The following is a 19,979-nucleotide window of genomic DNA, read 5'->3' on the forward strand; positions in this document are numbered from 1 at the left end:
TTATTTCATCTGCAAATTGTTTATATCAATTAGCTGTATGGAAACTCCCCTCAGCTTTCTACAAATTCCCTCTAGCATCCTACTGAATCCTCTCCAGTCTCTGACTGGAGCTTGGCAGCCTTGGTCACATTAATACAAAGTGGATATCAACACACCCAGAGATAATATACATACACATACGCATACCTACATACATACACACACACATATATACAATGGCTGATTTAGAAAGGAGATTTCACAAAAATGTATCCAGCACATCTAGAGAATACAGAACTTCAACTGTGACCTGAACATTATAGCTACATTAATTTGCAACACTGCTCCCAGCTTACAGACAGGAACATATATCAATTCACACACTTGAGTGTCATGCATGCTTCTCTCCTACGTCCCACCATCTGCTTCTGTACTTAATGTCTCCAACAATGTCAGCTTCCCATCTTATTGGTCCTCATTTCTTTGCTGCTAACATACCAACCCTACCTGATCCAGTCACATCCTTGCCCCTCTCATAAGGCCATATCCAAATGTCACATCTATATTTCCCACATTATAACAACTTCTTCACCTCAAGCAAAGGAAAACCAGTAAATATGTTCATCCTGAGCTGGACAGGTGTCAGGCAAGACCCACTGTCCCATTTTTGATGGGGTCAACAGCAGGTGGCTGGAAAAAATTAAAAACAAAGCAAGTCAGTAGTAGTACTTCCTCAAAGTAATCCACTTGCTTCCAGGAATTTGTAGCAGACAAATTTCCTAGCCTTTGCTTCTTTTCCTTACCCCATACCTGCCCAGCCGTCATTTGTTACTCTTACATCAAGAGCTCTCTACGTCATGTCCCCAGAAAAGTCATTTGCTCTGCAGACTTTTCACATCCTCCTCATGCACAATTCCCTCATTGCAACTGGTTCTTCTAGCCCCGTCATACTTTTTCATGGCAGGGTTCAGAGCTGATTTTCTCTTCATTTTACTGTTACTATGCTCTCTATGTTCCCTCTCAGCTATTCTTTCCCCTACCATCACTTGCCTGTTCTTCTGGATGAGCTAATAAAGGATTGAGTCTTTCACCTCTACCTACACAATACACAGCCACCAATGCTATCCAGATTCAGCATAGAGTAACATGGGCAGTGATGGCAGGGACACAGATGTGTGCACTCAAGTCACACTCTCATCTATCTGAGAGACACGTGTGGCACTTCAGAGAACAGCTCAAACAGTGTTCTATGTGACACAGACCAAGAAAAGCCTCACAGCACAGCTTTACCTGAGAGACCTCCAAACCACATGCACTGAGTCTGGAAGCTTGGACCCTGGCACCAGGCAAAACATAACCTGAAGTAAATCCCATGGGATACATGGAATGGGGATGTGAAAATACTCAGGGTTTACTGCTTCACTTTGTCCATCTAATTCTATCATGCCCAAGAAAAACACAATCAAGAGTCAGTGATATTCTTAGAATAAGTAGGGCCATTCCCAGGCTCAGGTATTGGAAGTTTTAAATTCCAAGTCCTCAGCAAGTCAGGCATATAAATTTTAAAGATAGTCATAGAGGATCTGAATCAAAGCCCTGACTTTGGGCCTGTGTCCATTCAGGACAAGGGGCATAATACTGAATGTATATAAAAAGACAGGATTTTTATATTATATATATATTATAATATAATATATATAATAAGTATTATATATTTTATATATAATACTTATTGCATACTGTAGAAATCATTTGTCGGTCAGTGTGTTATTGATAGGTGAAGGACTCTTGTATTTCACTTTGTCTTTCTGATTTAACTAGAAGAGGACTGCAAAAATAGGTCTGTGAATGCCAGTGACTTAAAATACAATGACAGTATTCCACAGATTTGGGTACATTCAACATTTTGACCTTCCCATAAGAAGCTGTAATGGTATTAAAAAGGGCATTACAGAGCAATCAAAAAAAAATTAAGTCAAGAGAAATGTACTTTAATTTGAATAACAAAACTCAAAGCTTACTCTAATTTCAAAACCAATATAATACATAATTAACATAAGCCAGTGTTTCATATATTATTTTATAAAACTGTAAATTTTTAAAGTAATTTTGAATACTTTCTAACAACACAGTGGTGCTCTAGACAGACTCATTGTGTACTCTAAATACATTTCTCTCTCTCTCTCCCCGTGAAACCTGGTGAAAATTTCTCTAGCCCTGTGAATTCCCCTGCAGTGTGATTTTCTGATGGTAGACATTGTAATATACTGATGAAATCAGGGAAAAAAACCTTCTTTACTGTATCAGCAGGGGTATAGTAAAAAAGCTTGAAAGTATTACTAATTTTCATAAAGACAGAAAAAAAGATAAATTATTTTCTTTTAGAGTAAGATCTTGAAGTTCATAAGTATTAAACACCAAGGAATTCTGCCTCTCTCTTATGAGGAGCTAGGCTTGAGATGACTTTTGTGATAGTTTCACCTAGGAAGATACCCTGGCCAGACTCCCCATTGCTTACTCCAGAGCCTTCATTCACTCTGGCACACATGGATCAGAGGCAAGGGCAGCAGAGAACTGAACTTTACTATAACTTGAGAGGCAAAAGGTTTATGCACACAGAGCCAAGAAAGAAAAGTCAAAAGGTCTGAATGAAGCTAAATGGGATTCGCTTCTTGAAACCTGTATAGTATTGGCTGAAAAGCCACCCATGCAGCAAGGAAAAGTGTCAGGAATACATGTCAGGTAGGTCGTCTGGTCCCACAGTATCCGACAGGCCAGATGACATACCCCGTGACAAGAAGAACATTTACTTCTCCTGGGTTGCTCACAGAAAGAGAAATTCGACCTTTTTCAGCCAAGCAAGCTTTGTTATGGGGGCTGTGTCTGGAAGCAAAGCAGTAATAGTCTGACTGGTTTTACAGGAATGAGAGTAAAAAGTTACTAGAGGTTGAGCTGCCCAAAGCAGGGCAATAAGCTAAGGCACTGAAAGTCCCTGAAGAACCAACGGACCAATACAGGTCTACCAGCATGTAAAATCTTGCAGACCTTTGAACTTTCATTTGCCAAATATCCTTCTAACTCTCCCTATGAAAGAGGCAGAAAAAAGCCGACAACGTCTTGTTTCAAAGGAATTTTATCAATTTCTGCCATCCCCCTACCAAGGCCAAAAATAGTAGTGAAGGAACATTTCTTACTGTTCCACTTTTCCTTTGGCTAGTATCTAGCAAGTAGTCTTGAAAACAAGATTATTATTTACAAACTTATCTTCAAGCCTGTGTGTGCCACATGGGTCCTCACCTTTTCTCCACTTCTGGGAACAGGATAAGACAAGCAACTATGTACGGTGGTGCGTTATAGTAATTTCCAAAAGCAGATCATCTTAGAGCCTGCCCTGTTAGTAGCACTATCATCACACCCCTCTTCCAGTAGACTGAATCTCAGCTGGAAATGTCTGGTAAAGAGATAGGCGAAGGCAGAAAACCCGAGAAATACTCATGCTGTTTTCATATCATCTCAGATTTCCCTCTCTATAAATGGCAGTGTGATATACTTAAATTTTTGTACAGTTAACAAATCACCTTAATTGAACATGTTTTTCATTTGAAAATAAGCTGAGGAGTTTAAGGCTGAAGCTCTCAAGAGAAAACATCCCTATTATTTATATCAGTGCTGTAAGAACTAGGAGAATTTTGCAAGCTTGCGCATGAATAATGCAGAGTGAGAATAGCACAGGATGGAACCACTGAAAGTAAGTAAATAAGTCCCCTTAATACTGCTACACGTAGAGAAAAGTGCTTTAATTTAAATTATTTACCAGTACTGATGATGCTGAAAAAACACTTCAAATTAGGAAGTATTTAAAGTCAGGAGGACAGCTCTGATATCACCAATTCCATAAAATGGAATGATATGTAAACTCTGTAACATACAGCATTAAGCTTACTGAGCTGAAGCTCAGATGCAAAGCCTAGGGGACACAAGCAGAAATTGCCTTATGTGAACCTTCTTAAAAACTAATGAAGCAGCAACACAGACAAGGACAATTTCCAATAGTGCTACGGAACAACTCCTGATTCAAGTGTACTTTCAGCATGACTATTTTTCCACTCCAAGTAAATTTACTTTAAAAAAATTCAAGTGTCAGATATTTTGACAGGAGGTATGAGCGCTGAAGCAAAATTAAATGAGTAGACTAAATGAAATGTGTGGTCAGTGAATTGTAGTAGATTATGAAGCCTTTCATCTTTGTGTGTTTAGTTGAAATTCAGACTGGGTTATTAGTGAGGGGAAGTCATTATCATCCAGCTGCATTTTGAGGACTGTACTAAGAAAGAGGAATTCTGTTGGCTCCATTCAATGTCCCAGTGAGCAGCTGTCTATTCAAAACTTGTCCTAATTACCTTACTGTCAAAACATCACAGCAGTCAGGAGATAGAAAACTTGTTTAAACGTGAGCCATTATTAGTTTATCTTGGCTTAAGAAGTGGTCTAATTTAAAAGTGGGGGGAAAAAAATCATATGCAATACCTGGGCTCCCCAATAAAGTATGAGTGCCTCAGCTCCTATATGTTCCCCAGGAGTAGTTATTCCAGGCAGATATGGTTTACACACATTGTTCACAGAGCGGTGGATGAATTGATTCCTGAAGCAGGTTCACACAAAGACTATGCTGAAAAGGTAGCTCAGCCCTTAGACAGATCTGCCTGAGGAATGCAGCATAGGTTCATGGCTGCTCAGACTTGGATCAACATCAGCAGCTGATACAAGGACTACCTCCTGGTGGTGGGAGAAACATAAGAGAACTTCCTAAAGTGTTCCAAATCTTAAATCCCCTTGTCATGGTTTAACACAAGTAGGCAGCTAAGACATACAGCCACTTATTCACTCCGTGTGCCACTTCAGGGACTGTAGACCATGCTTTCTCAAGAGACACACAAGAGCAGTGAATTTTCAAAATGGATTTATTGGTCTAACAACCACTGACTGCTCCCTGCAGTACTGTAGAATTTGTGGGCAGTTCACTTTGAGGGTTCTGATTACTGCTACAGAGGGATTCATCTTGGAAACTTCAAAACTAAAAATCACAGGATGACTTTCAAGACTATTTTCAGACCACTCACGCAGCTGAGTTATACTATTTCAGTGACATCTCATTCTAGTCTAGTATAGCTAACTTAGTACAAATTTACATTTAAGTGTGACCGTTTTCTCTCTCCAGTTCAGTTATAGACAGTCTGATGCAACTTCTTTTGGTTGTTCCCAACTAACCAGAAGTGCACAATTCTTGAGCTCCTTTAAAAAAAAAAAAAAATCCACAAAGTTGAGGGATGTTCTTTTAGATATGGTCACAATGCAGTTATTTTAACCAAAACATGTTTGTATAACTGTGCTTTACCCTTAGTACACAATCCAAAGTTAACTTTCCTTTAAGGAAATGATGGAGTTTGAATGAAAATACATTTATACTCTGAAACAGTGCTATTCTTTGCTGAGCAATTTCTAAATAAGGTCATATTTTTGCCAACCCCTCCAAATGAGAGCCTGGTTAGTCTTAACACAAACACAGCTGCCTTCTGCAGAGTTTCTATGTTGCAACCTTTTTGCTTATCAAGAGGTACCAGGACGACCAAGCTTTTGGTACAAACGACCAAGCTTGCCAATTGCTCCAGTTATGCTAGAAACTCTTTAGCAGAGTTGTTGACATGGTAAGGTACTTCTTTCTGGGCTATGGGTTTTCTCATGGATCTGAGCAGATGACCACTGAAATCAAACATCTGTTTTCAAGTATTTTGCTTGTATGGGAACAAATAAGTGAGATCCCTTAAGTAGCCTATGGACCGGCTTTTTGATATTACAATATTCCAAGGCCAGATACAGTCTGGTCTGATAGTGAAAGAGAAGAAAAGTACTCAGAATTACATCGCTACATGGAAGTTGTTTTTGCACAAAGATGTGTGTTTGAGGGGAAAACATGTGACACATGCTCTTCTTTGTGCCAGGTAAGAACATGACTGGGAAGCAAATTGTACAGAACAAGATTATCCTCACCATCATCAAACACAGATATAGCCTTTTAAAGAGCTACTGCTTTTGCCATAACTGGGAACTCCATGCTGTCATCTCAGTGAAAGAAGAGAGGCCATTCTGCTCTTCAGCACGGAATATATAAACAAAGTAGCTGGGATGAAATGCTTCTCATATTCCCTTCTAGAATTCCAGGCATAACAAGTTAGGACATTTTTATTCCTATTTCCATTAGATGAAGATGTATTGGAAAGGTTTTGCTGAAAGGAATATCATGCACCTTCTGCATTGCCTTTTCATGTGGTTGTCTATTGAAATCTGTTTGGAGAAATAGGTCATAGTCTTCACAACCACCTCAAAAGAGATGGATTGAATGTGGGGAAGAGAATAGCAGAGCAAGAGCAATGGCAGGAAATCCCAAAACATCTTTAATTTTTTTTATTTTCCTGCAGATATATTTTTCTTCTCTAATAGTAGCCCAGTAAGGCAGCCCACTTAATTCGATACCACACTGACCATTTGCAGATTACATATTTCAATAGAAGGCAGCCACGGCATCTGGAACTAGTCGGGTTATCTGAACTTTTCCCTGAATTTGTCATAGTTAAATCAACATGCGTTTGTGTGTTGTTCTCTTTGGGGAGGCTACACGAGTGCAGGCAGAGTAGGTATCAGAGGGAACGGGAAAAATCAGTCTCCAGCAGCATTAGTTAATGTCTGTTGGCAAGCAGAAGAGAATAGCAAATACCATGAGTCCTCAGTGAAAAGCTTCCAGTTTAGACTCATTGACCATGTGATAGGAAGCACTACAAAATCCACGCCAGAGAAGTGAAAGGAAACAGCAGCTGGTTTTTACCCTTGTGCAAGTTGAAGGCAGACTGGAGGAAGATCGATCCCAGACTCTCCCAAGACTGGAAGTCCTCAAGTACTTAGGTACCTTGATCTCAAAGACAGGCTACAGAGAAAATTAGGGTCAAACCTAGAAAGTTAGGCTGCATTTCCAGACACAGTGGGTGCTGAAGCCACTGGATATAGTTTGAAAGAGCTGCTTTAGATAAGCAATGTGGAAACATGCCTGGCTGTTACTGCTGCAGAGCCACTAAGTATGGGAGGTACAGACACAAGTATCGGTGTGTTTGACATCTCCTTGAGGTGTCATCAATTGCACCTGCAGTTAACAGGGACTTCAAGCTTCCACATCAGGCTTGTGGTGGTTAGTTGTCTTACTACCTTGCCTCTTCTACATTAACTGTAGGAGGATATAATTTGTTCCTCACATCTCAGATCGGCAGAGCTATTTGAGCAGATGGACCTTTGCTGCAAAGTGTGGTTTACAGGCTCACCTGTTGTGATGGGGATGCTCTAACATGAACAAGTCATATAACAACAAAGAGGAAGGAGGGAGCTGAGATCACATTTTATGTCGATGTTTTGATGCACATGCAAAGAAACATGCTGTTTTTTTCCCTCCCTGTTGTATTATTCAGCAGATGTTTTCGTGAACTTGGTTACCTTTCAGCTCAACTCTCTTCTGCAAGCTGGCATCCCACAAGACAGTACACTTCTACTGCATTACAGCATTAATCACATGCTAGGTGCAGTTGGTTTACAACTGCATCAGAGAGTCCTACAAATACTATTGCTTCATTGTCAGGAAAGTGTTTTGAATAACAATAGGGGTTATGGGCAGCTCTTCCATAAAGAAAAAAAAGTACATCAAACCTAACTAATTCATTTAAACATTAGGTAGCCTTTTGGAAAATAAAATAATGATTCTAAAGTTCCTCATTTGATGACAGATTTATGGCCATGTTCTGTGTGCCAGTTGGACATCAAAGACTCCAGAATGTTTTCAGACCAATTGATCATCTATGCTGCCTTAAAACAATATGCTGTGAATTAGGCAGGTAATGTAGAGAGACAGCATCAAAGTCAGTGTGTTATAGTATTACAGCCAGGTAACAGTAACTGATTGTTGAATATGTAGTTGCTACACTTTCAGATCATAAGTATCCAGAAATATGATCTTCCAAATAGGCAGTATTTCATGTACGCTAACTGGCATTACTTTTGGCAAGATATACTTGAGTACAGGTCCAATTTTAAACCCATTATTCACCAGCACAGTTCAGTTAATAGGCTATGAAGTGGAGAGGGGGGAAATAAAACTCTCCTTAGCTGGAATGAAGCTTCTCTTAGAGTTATTCTTTCTGAGGCTTTTTCTGGGTTTTCTCAAAATCCTATCTGAGTTTGCCTGTGGCTATGCTAACTAGCGAGGAAGACAAATATGGAAACACAATAGAAATTCATTTTACTTCATCCACCAATCTCTTATGTGCTAGGTGAGGTACAGCCTGTATCTGCCCCAAAGTATCCAAATGCATACAAAGATTAAGTGCTGGAGTCAGGTGTAGATTAAAGTATAATCTGCACTTCTTTAATTGATCCCTTACAGTAGCAATGAATGGAGCAAGCATGGGATACAACCCCAAACTCAAAAGTCTTCCCAGACTGACAATATGCTCATTCAACAGTGCAGGTAAGCACAGCTAAGAATCTGACCCTTAAAAATACGGAGAGTTCAGTGATAAAGTTATGAATATCAAGCAGTGTTTTCTAAAGAGAGAACAGCAAGTAGTAGAACAGCTTTTAATGCCCATTAGAAAGTTGTTTGATATAGAAATGTATCTAACTTCCTTCCATAACTCCTCAATAGAACAGTGTGAGGTGAAATTATACAGCCTACAGAACAGAGTTTTACCCAGTGGCCAGGGCTCATTTTGACTCAGAGAGGCCTGAGATGATTTTATTCAAGTGCTTTTTTAGAAGCAATCTGCCAAACACTGAGCTTCAAGCATAGTATAGTGACAAAGAAATAAGAAGAGCAAATCTACACTTTATTTCATATCTTTACTCTCACTCCAAGTTATTCAGCAAGATATTTGATTGTATAAAGCCATGGTATCAGACTAAGGTTATTCTGTAGTTCAGTCAGCAACATTCCTGAAACTACTCAAAGACAAAACAAATCCTTCTGGACTATGAGTATTAGCTTACCAGCTTTCTTGCACCATTGTTCCCTTTTTCTTTCTACCTCCCAAAGCACTTTTGGCAGCCATTGTGTAGCTGCTTTCAATAAAACCTTTTACATTCTGTTTCCTTAGGCAAAAGTTCCACAAGCTGGGTTTAAGTTTCTTACAGTGACTAGAAAAAAAGCTTTACCAGAGTCTGCAACAAGCAAAAATTTCATTCTGTATTGCTATATGACCCCATTGACCATGAAAACCCTGGTTCTTCCCAGCCATTCCCAATTTAACTTTGCTGTACAATAAAGATTGACCAAAACTAGCTTTGTGACGTGTTAGAGGAATGCCATATTCTTTTTCCTAAACCTCAAAGACTGATGTAAGAGGAAAGAATAGTTATCAAGGATCCCTAGCAACAAAAATCTATTGACAGCATCATTCTACTTCTTTCAGAATTAAGGAGAGCTACAGGAACCCTGATGGTTGATCTGTAACTTTGAGCCCATCAGCTGCTTATACTTGGCTATTGAAGGAAATGATCTTGTAGGCAGCAGTATACAGCTACTCTGCACTGCAGGAAGTAATCACATAGCTATTCTCATATTGCAAGTCGAGGGCAAGTGGAAAGACTAAGTTTGTCAGAGCTTTCTTATTCACCCCAGGTCTGCAATACAACTTTAATGTTAAGAAGTTAAGTCAATGGCTGCTCACCGAGTGAAACTGCCTCAGAAGAAACACCTCTCTGTTGCTCAGTATGCATTAAAGAACAGGCTTGCAACAAGACTTGTGATAGAATGACCTTTCAGGAGCCCTAGGAACACTTTCAGTTGGTAAACACCTTCGACTGATATTTCATGATGCTTACCTTGCTCATCTGGCATTTTAACTTCAGCTAAAGCACAGTAATGCTCCCTTGGGCCTGCTGAAAGCACATATTGCAGGTACAGCAGCAGTACATGCACCATCAGTGAGAGGATGATGCATGTGAAGTTGTTGCAAATGAGTTTATCCAGTCAAGAAAATCATAGAATCATAGAATCACTAGGTTGGAAGGGACACACTGGGTCATCGAGTACACCCATTCCTAATACTCCCTAAACCATGCCCCTCAGCACCTCGTCCACCCATCCCTTAAACACGTCCAGGGAAAGTGACTCAACCACCTCCCTGGGCAGCCTGTTCCAGTGCCCAATGACCCTTTCCAGGAAAATTTTTTTTCCTGATGTCCAGCCTGAACCTACCCTGGTGGAGCTTCAGGCCATTCCCTCTTGTCCTGTCCCCTGTCACTTGGGAGAAAAGGCCAGCCCCGTCCTCTCCACAACCTCCTTTCAGGTAGTTGTAGAGAGTAATAAGGTCTCCCCTCAGCCTCCTCTTCTCCAGGCTAAACAACTCCAGCTCTCTCAGCCGCACATCATAAGACTTGATGTCCAGCCCTCTCACCAGCTTCATTGCTCTTCTCTGGACACACTCCAGAGCCTCAACATCCTTCTTGTGGTGAGGGGCCCAGAACTGAACACAGTACTCAAGGTGTGGTCTCACCAGTGCCGAGTACAGAGGGAGAATAACCTCTCTGGATCTCCTGGTCAAGCTGTTTCTGATACAAGCCAAGATGCCATTGGCCTTCTTGGCCACCTGGGCACACTGCTGGCTCATGTTCAGTCAGCCGTCAACCAACACCCCCAGGTCCTTCTCCTCTAGGCAGCTTTCTAGCCAGACTTCTCCTTGTTATGCCCCAAGTGCAGGACCCGGCATCTGGCCTTGTTAAACCTCATGCTATTGGCCTCAGCCCAGCGGTCCAGCCTGTTCAGATCCCCTTGCAGAGCCTCCCTACCCTCCAGCAGATCCATGCTTCCACCGAGCTTAGTGTCATCCACAAACTTGCTGAGGGTGCACTCTATGCCTTCATCCAGGTCATTGATAAAGACATTGAACAGAGCTGGACCCAGTACTGAGCCCTGAGGAACTCCACTTGTGACTGGCCTCCAGCTGGAGTTAACTCCATTTACCACCACTCTCTGGGCCCGGCCATCCAACCAGTTTTCAACCCAGGAGAGTGTGCGCCTGTCCAGGCCAGAGGCTGATAGTTTCTGAAGCAGAATGCTGTGAGAAACTGTGTCAAAAGCTTTACTGAAGTCCAAGAAGACTACATCCACAGCTTTTCCCTCATTCAGTAGTCGAGTCAAAATGCTTGACATCTTCAAGTTTAGAAACATAGAAAGAACAACCACAGGCAAACAAGAAAGCAGCAAGTCAAGAGGGGATCATGTGGCAAGCAGACTTCAGAGGACCTTGTTGTCAAGCTTGTTTTAATGCGATAAGCCAAAAATAAAGTCATAATGAAAGGGGGAAGACTGTCATTCATACATCTTAAAATTTGGAGGAGAGAGTTACAGTTTGTGTTATTTTTATTATAGATGAATGACCACTGCCTGGAGTGGTCTGCAGTTAGGCACACTTTACAGGTGAACAAACTTTCATAAAAATCTGAGTCTGTTTCTAGAAGACAAAACTGAAAGGCGACTCCAGATTTTTTTCATGTGATGAGTTTTTTATTATTATTTTCTTTTATTTTTTTCCCCTTAACAGTCAAAACTATAGCAATATTTGCTTTCAGCAGGCCCAAGGGAGGAGTATTGTGCTTTAGGTGAAGTTAAAGTGCCACTACTGGGAAAAATTACACCTTAGTAATATAGATCCTACTAAATTGCCTTTAACATAGTTACTGAAATTATTTGGAATAAAGTTCAGGGCTAGTTTGTGATGAGAAAAAGAGCTACAAGGTAAAGAAGACCCCAAACCTCTGCATGCGAGACCCATTTCTCTCTTGACAAAGACAATTGAAGTCAACTCTAATTTCTTTCTGAAGCCTATACTTTAGGAAAGGAGCACAAAGCCATGGATTCAGTCTTCTTTGTATTACAGTATTGTATATACTGTCCCTGATATAGTTATTTATTGTGGTTTGAACAGAGGGCAGAAGATACAATGGATTTGGATAGATTGGGACATAAAATTTTCCCAGGCATACATACACGCACAGTTCCTACTGAAATCTACTGAACTGCTATTCACTTCATAGAGTCATCTAAGATATTGAATGGGAGCATTGTTTGGCAGCTAATCCACAGGGCTTGGTATGTAGACAACAGCCCTGAGAACATACATAGACATACATTCTCAATTTGCATCTTTCATCAAATAATGCTGTTCAAAAAACTATATTCAGTATGTTTGTAAAGTACTGCTGAACTTGGAAACATAATCTCCAGTGATATGCCTAGGTAAAACTCCTACAGCAGTACATTTAAATTTTTATATACATTTAAATTTTGACTGTATTTTATTAGACCTTGGTCTTCACTCTTCTCCCCTCCCAGAAAGAATTTCTCCTTCAGGTTTGGGTTAGTTGGGGTCAGAGTATAAGAAGACAGGGTAGGACCTTGGTCCTTCAAAATGCAGAGGTTCTATGAATTCTGTTCTATTGCAAGCCTGTTATGTTATGGAATAAACTCAAGCGTAACAGCTGCCACAAGTGGAAGATTGCACTAGGGCTAGGTAAAGGGGGAGGTCTCATGAAAAGATACAAATGGTTATACAGGCAAACATCATTGGGAATATCTGCTGTAGCCCTCTGGAATTCTTTTGACTCAGTGGAGATAAACCAGTACTCAGATGACTTATTTTAGATGGCCATACTAGGATGAGAAGCCTGTGCTCGCCCTCTCAGTGGGCTCTAGAGTGCTCCCTTTTTAACACCTGCATTCTAGCAGCCCAAGACGTGAGCTCATTTAGTAGTCATCACCCTCTCAAAATGAGCCTAGCTATGGTATCCATGAGGTGGAAAGCTCTGTCTTCTGCACTCACCAAAATGGACATGGCTGGCAGCCCAGCTGAATTGCCTCTAAACCTATGCAAGCAGCATGTGCAACTAATAGGAAGAGTTGGAAGCAATTGTGCAACAGGAAAGCTATGATACAGTTGCCACCACTGAAACATGGTGGGATGACTTGCACAACTGGAGTACTGCAATGGATGGCTATAAAATTCAGAACTGATAGGCAAGGAAGGAGAGGTGGTGGGGTAACTCTGTATGCTGGGAAGTGTTTGGGTTGTCTAGAGCTTAATGATGGTGATGACAAGGTCCAGTGTTTATGGATAAGAGTAAGAGAAAGACCAACAAGGCACGTATCATGGTGAGAGTCTGTTACAGACCAGCTGACCAGAATGGAGACACAGAAGATTTATTCTATAAGCAGATGGGAGAAACCTCATGATCACTAGCCCTTGTCCTCATGGGGGGACTTCAGACTATCAGATGTTTACTGGAAATACAATACAGCAGAGAGGAAAAAATCTAGGAGGTTTCTGGATTATGTGAAAGATAACTTTCTGACACAGCTGGGGAGTCAGTCAACTAGGAAAGGCACTACACTTAACCTGTTGCTTGCAGGTAGAGAAAGAGTTGAGAGTAATATGACAGTTGCAGGCCATCTTGGACATAGAGATTGTGAAATGATAAAGTTTTTTATTTTTGGAGAAGCGAGCAGGGGGATCAGCAGAACTGCCACCTTGGTCTTCCAAGGGGTCGACTTTGGTCTATTTAGGAGACTGACTGATAGAGTTCCCTAAGAGTCAGCCCTGAAGCACAAAGGAGTCCAGGAAGGCTGAACATTCTTCAAGGAAGAAGCCTCAAGGGTGCAAGAGCACGCTGCCTGCATGTGCCAGAAGATAAGCTGGTGAGGAAGAGTGCAGACCTGACTGAACAGAGAGCTCTGGCTGGAACTCAGAAAATAAAGGAGAATATATGACCTTTGGAACAAGGGATAGGCAACTGAGGAGGACAGCAAAGATGTTGTGAGGTTATGCAATCAGCATGGGTTTAGGAAAGGCAGGTCCTGCTTGACTAACCTGATCTCTTTCTTAACAAGGTGACCTGTTTAGTGGATGAGGAAAAGGCAGTGGACGTTGTTTACCAAGACTTTACTAAAGTCTTTGACACTGTTTCTTGCAGCTTTCTCCTGGAGAAGTTGGCTGCCCATGACTTGGACCTATGCATTGTTTCTGGATTAAAAACTGTCTTGATGGCCAAGTCTAGAGAGTTCTGGTGAATGGAGTAAATCCAGTTGGTGGCCAGTTACAAGTCGTGTTTCTCATGGCTCAGTGTTGAGGCTGGTTTTGTTTAACCTCCTTATTAGTGACCTAGACAAGGACATCAGTTACATCCTCAGTAAGTTTGCAGATGACACCAAGTTGAGCAGGAGCGTTGACCTGCTTGAGGGGAGGATTGCACTACAGAGGGATTTGGACAGGTACATTGACGGGTCAGAGGCAGCTGTATGGGCTTCAACAAGGCTAAGTGTTGAGTTCTGTGCTTGGGCCACAACAATTCCGTGTAATGCTGCAGACATGGGCATGAATGGCCAGAAAGCTGCCCTGTGGAAAAGAATCTGGGGGTATTTGTCAACAGCCCAACAAGCATGAGCCAGCAGTGTGGCCAGGTGGCCAATAGCATTATATCAGAAATGGCATGGCCAGCAGGACTAGGGAAGTGATCGTTCCCCTGTACTGGGAGCTGGTGAGACTGCATCTCAAATATTCACTGTTCTGTTTTGGGCCCCTCACTATAAAAAAGACATTGAGCTGCTGAAGCATGTACAAAGAAGAGCAATGAAGCTGGTGAAGTGTCTGGAGCACGTTTTATGAGAAGTGGCTGAGTGAACTGGGGTTATTTAGTCTACATAAAAGGAGGCTCAGGGGGACCTCATTGCTCTTTACAACTACCTGATGTTGTAGCAAGGTGGGTGTTGATCTCTTCTCCCAACTAACAAGTGATAGGAGGAGAGAAAATGGCCTCATTGCACCAGGGAAGGTTTAAACTAAATATTAGGAAATGTTGCTTCACTGAAGTGTTTGTCAAGCATTGTAACAGGCTGCCGAGGGAAGTGGTTGAGTCATCATCCCTGGAGGTATTTAAAAGACATGGTTAAGTTTTCAACTTGACAGTGTTATGTTTACAGTTGGACTCAAAGACCTTGGAGGTCTTTTACAACCTAAATGATTCTGTGCTTCTGTGATTCTCTTTTGTAGAAGACTTTATGCCACAGGAGCAACCCAGGAGATTCTGCATTGGATTAATTTGAGGGCACGGCTTCACTATCACCTTCATGCAACACATGATGTTGGGAAGATGCCCTAATTTGAAAAGATGCTCAAAAGTGTTTTTAGAAAGAGGCTGGCTCTGACACTTTACTTGGCGGAATAACTGAAGCACAGAGTGAAGATGAGTTACCCAAGTACCCACTAGGACAGTAGTAAAGCTAGGAATTGATCTCTACTCTCCAGAAATCTAATGCTCCTTCTAATAGTTCTCATGCCTCCTCAGGAGTATGCAGTTTCTCTAGTTAAGAGCTTCTGATGAGTCACTGACCTCTTAAATCAACACCCTGGAATTTTAAGGCAACTGAACCAGCTGGAATTCCCACAATTACCAGAAATATCTGGTTACCCAGTATACACTTTTAAAAAAAAATAAAGAATAATCCCTCACTCTCGGCAAGATCCACATTTACCATCTGTGCCTTCCATATAAATCCCAAAGAAGATCCCTTCATCACACAAATTACACTGTGCCACATGGTCTTGCATTTCAATTATGTTGTGCAACTAGCTACAACTGATTTAGCAGCATCTAGATCAAGAAGATATATGCTTTTACCTATCTGCCAGTAAACAGTCCTTGGAGCTTCAGCAGCAAATGTCACAGTCAGGAGAGTTTTCCACACTGCCCTCCCACAAGCCAGAGCTAAGATGAAGTAAGCCATCTATTACTATCTCTTGCCTTCTCTTACACAATGAAGGATCAGTTTGCAGATAAACTGACCTTTAGGGGGAAAAACAGATTAAATAAACACAAAGTAGAATCAACATTTCTTTGGCATTTTGTTCTTCAGAAATTCCCTGTCCAGGGCCTATTTACAGCCTATGAGATCAGTATCTCCATATGGGCTACTTCAAGTAGATATTAGCTAGAAAAATACTTGGCATGGTATTTAAATACCTAGCCTCTTTGAGTAAAGCAGCTATTTCATAATATCTCTTCATTCATTCAGTGCAGTCTGTTTAGTTTGGCTTCCTAAGTTGGCTTTGAAACTGTTTGAGGCAATTAAGCACCTTAATTTTCAGACATGTTTTCTCAGTTCTGCCCTGTAGCATCCCTGGAACAAACTGTCACGTGATGAGCTGCAGCTCAGTAACAGCTTAGGAATATGGTTTCACCTCTTGCATGCTCTCAGTTCATGACCCAGCAAAACCCACTATCTGTCTAGGTGCCTACAGATTCGAAGAGGTGCTGCACTGCACCTCTGAAGTAGCCTGTAATGATTCAGTTCTTCTCATCCAGCCCACAATCAATGCACTCATGCTGCCTTTCCACATAAACTAGACAGTTAAAATATTTAATGAGGCTACTTAATGGACAGAGAACCAGGTGGGTATGGAGTTTAAAAAAAAAAATCCCAACACCTGCATGTGGACAATAGAGCTTCCATCTTAAAGCACTTTGTCCACATTAAGGCATAGCTACAGACCTGACATCTTGCCAGTTATGCCTCAGAGGAATGCTAGGTTCTAGAGCAAAACTAGTGGCACTCAAAAATGCATCAAACTCTCCTAAAAGCCAGTCAGGTATATGAACAACTTCTACAAAATTTATAAATTTCAGCATGAACACTCCTTTGCTTTCTTAAAACCTTAAGGCCCTGTCTCTGTGCCCATCTGCACCACTTTAACTATATTTTTTACAAGACAGACAAGTAATAAATTTGCTCAGAGTTTATTAAAACTGTAAACATTGCATTACTGCATGAAAGGGAATAAGAAATGAAAAGGTGATAGCTGACTGTCTGGCACACCGGCATCTGTGAGCCATTCTGCAGCAACTGTATAAACCTGGAGAGCACAACATGCAGAGTGAAACAGCCAAGTCCAGATTAATTAGTACCAAGGGTGCGCTGCAAGACCTAAGGCAGTACCTTCCATGGAGAAAAGCATGCCATTGTCCAGAAATCTGTCACTATGAAGGCTGTAATGATTCGTGTTAGCAGAGCTATCTGAATTCTATGAAGGCTGTAATGATTTGTGCTAGCAGAGCTATCTGAATTCTGTTCCATTCAGAAAAACCTGCTGAGGAATATGCATGATATAGAACTCCTGAATTTTATATCAGAATTAAAAGCAACGTTAAATGTTCTCCAGATTATGTAGGGATAAAATAGCTTATTACATAGTTTTTCTTTGTCAGAAAGTAGAGGAAACCCATTTATCCACTCTGTTCTCAGTTTTCTACTTTCTCTCAACAGGGACTATTGAAGTATTAGCACGTGGTGTTGGTTGCATACATTTTCTGAATAGTCTCTTAATGAAAGTAGTCCAGGAAAACATCAGATGTCTACTTTGGAATCAGGGAGTTATCACATTCTATATTTTCATAGTGTATATAGTGGCATCCCAGGTACAATCTTATTCAATATTTTCTTTGCAATATTATTTCCTGCAAGGAAAAGAAAAAACAGTTACAAACAAGGCTGCTTTGTGCTATAGAGGAGAAAAGTATTAAACTGGTGTGCATCTTTTGAGTAAAAAAAGCATTACCCTTTGCTATTAACTCAGAAGTTTCACATTTTTCATCAATAATTCTGTTGAACTGGGAAACACTGACTACACGAAGGTATCGGAGATTAACACTGATCTCTTTACCACAAAATACTTTCATCCTTTAAAAGAGTACCAACAGCAGAATACAGGTGAAAGACAATAAAATGAGCCCCTATAAGAGAGGACTGAAACAACTAGCTGAGTAGGAACAGAAGCTTTCATCTAGTGTCTAAGTTCAATTAAGCAAGGAGGGGTTTATGCAAATCAGGCACAAGATATAGAACTACTGCAGCAAAGTAGGACCTGAAATAGACAGACACAGGATCAAAAAAATCTAACATTTTCCTTTGATAAGTATACAAATGGAAACAATCACTACAAAACATGAGGGAAAAAAAAAGTAGTACGGTTCACAGCCCCATTTTTGGCTAAGTGTGTTAAAGAGTATGTCTTTTCTGCCTTCTTTCTGCTTTGTTGATTTAGGCTTAGTTGTTAATCCAGCCTGGATTACAAAAACTAGCTAGTTCTTGTTCTCTTTCTTTAGCCAAACACAGTCTACTCCTAAGTTCTCTGTCTCCATCCCAATAGGAGGACTTTCTCAAGATTTTTTTTGAAAAGTTCTCTTGTTTTTCTCCTCCACACTGCCTGTTGGTCACAATAGATGGTCCAATACATCTGAGAAGCAGACTTAGTAATGAAGCCTGGCCTTATACAGAATAGGTTACTTTTGATCTAGTAACATGCCAAGAAACTTTGACAATGAGAAGTACATGATTATTAGCAATTTTCCAGGTTACATCTGGCATTTTAGCTGTCTTTGGCAGCTAAAGACATTGGCAACTAATTTTCCCCACCCCAGCTGCTTTTCCTTTAAGGTGAGATTTTACAGGTTTTCATTGCTTTCTGAGAATTTTTTCCCTAATGGAGATATATTTTTGAAAGAAGACATTGGAATAGCTATTTTTTTCAGGAGGTGAAAGGTTAATTTGCACTTTTTTTTAGACTGAAGAAAAAAAACCCCACCCAAATCCAAAACCAGAACACCCCCACCCAACTTAGCACCAAACCCCTATACTTCTGCAACAGTTTTTAACAGAGCAAAATAATGTTTGAGCACAGACAATAGTGACCACCTTACAAAGTCACAAAACGTGTAAGCTCAAGGATATCCCAGGCAGGCTGACCCTCCATCTACAACTCAATAAGTTATTCATATTAGACTTCTATTAGCAAAATTTTTGCCCCTATGCAAAACTCCACTCAAAATTCCTCATCTTTTGCTTATGTACCTATAAACGCTATTGCTTCAGTAACTGCAGCGTTATTCTATGTAGCTGTGTGCTACACCTAAAAACTGGCTTTTATTGATATCTGTGTAAACTCTTTTATTGTTAAATTTGCCTGAAATGTGCATATACGCTTACTATCCATGACATTAGTACAAAGAGAAGAAACCAAATAGTTCCCAAGTATCTTTAAAGCTCTTTCATGCTGCATAAACTTATCAACTAGATACAGATACTGCATGTTCTACAAAGAATATTCTTGGGTAGGTGAGAAAATAAATAGGAGAAAACAGAGAGTGCGTGAAGAAGGCAGAGAAGTGACAAGTACAACTGAATTTAGATGCAAAATAAAACTACTCAGAAGATATAAATTGATAGAATAGAGATGTGAGACAAATAGGCATAACAGCCCTCAGTACTTATTGTTTGTGATTTGTTGCAGATATTTATCATGAGCACTCATGTACACATAATTCAGAGCAGATTAAAGGGCTATCCAACAGTGGAATTAAATGCTTACTGACCAGATGGTCTCATAACAGCATAAGCTCCTTTGTCTTCCTGTTAGTACCACAGATCTCTAAATTAGTTGAGGAAAAATAAGTCCTGAGGAAATTCATACCTGAGTGAAAGAGGTATCATGGATCAATCCTGTGGGGGTCGAAGAACAAGACTAGTACCAGACTGAAAACCAACAACAAGCAAAAAAATCACATACTAACACTCAACAAGTGCAAGACAAGAAAGAAAATCTGAAGATAGCGTCTTTGGCATCCCTGAAACTGCGGTTCCAGAAACACAGAGTTTGGTGCGGAGGACGTTCTATGCAGCTTAGCAAATGCTGTGAAATTTCCTGTTCTAGCCTGTGGTGCTGAAGCTCTGCTCATCCTCAGCACAAGGAGCAGCAGATCTCCATTCTGATAAGGTACCCCATCAAAAGGAATATCTTCCATAGAGGTACATAAAAGACACGTAGACATGTTGCTTAGGGACATGGTTTAGTGGTGGACAT

This window comes from Cuculus canorus, chromosome 4 (genome assembly GCF_017976375.1).
Source record: "Cuculus canorus isolate bCucCan1 chromosome 4, bCucCan1.pri, whole genome shotgun sequence".
NCBI classification, from domain to species: Eukaryota; Metazoa; Chordata; class Aves; order Cuculiformes; family Cuculidae; genus Cuculus; species Cuculus canorus.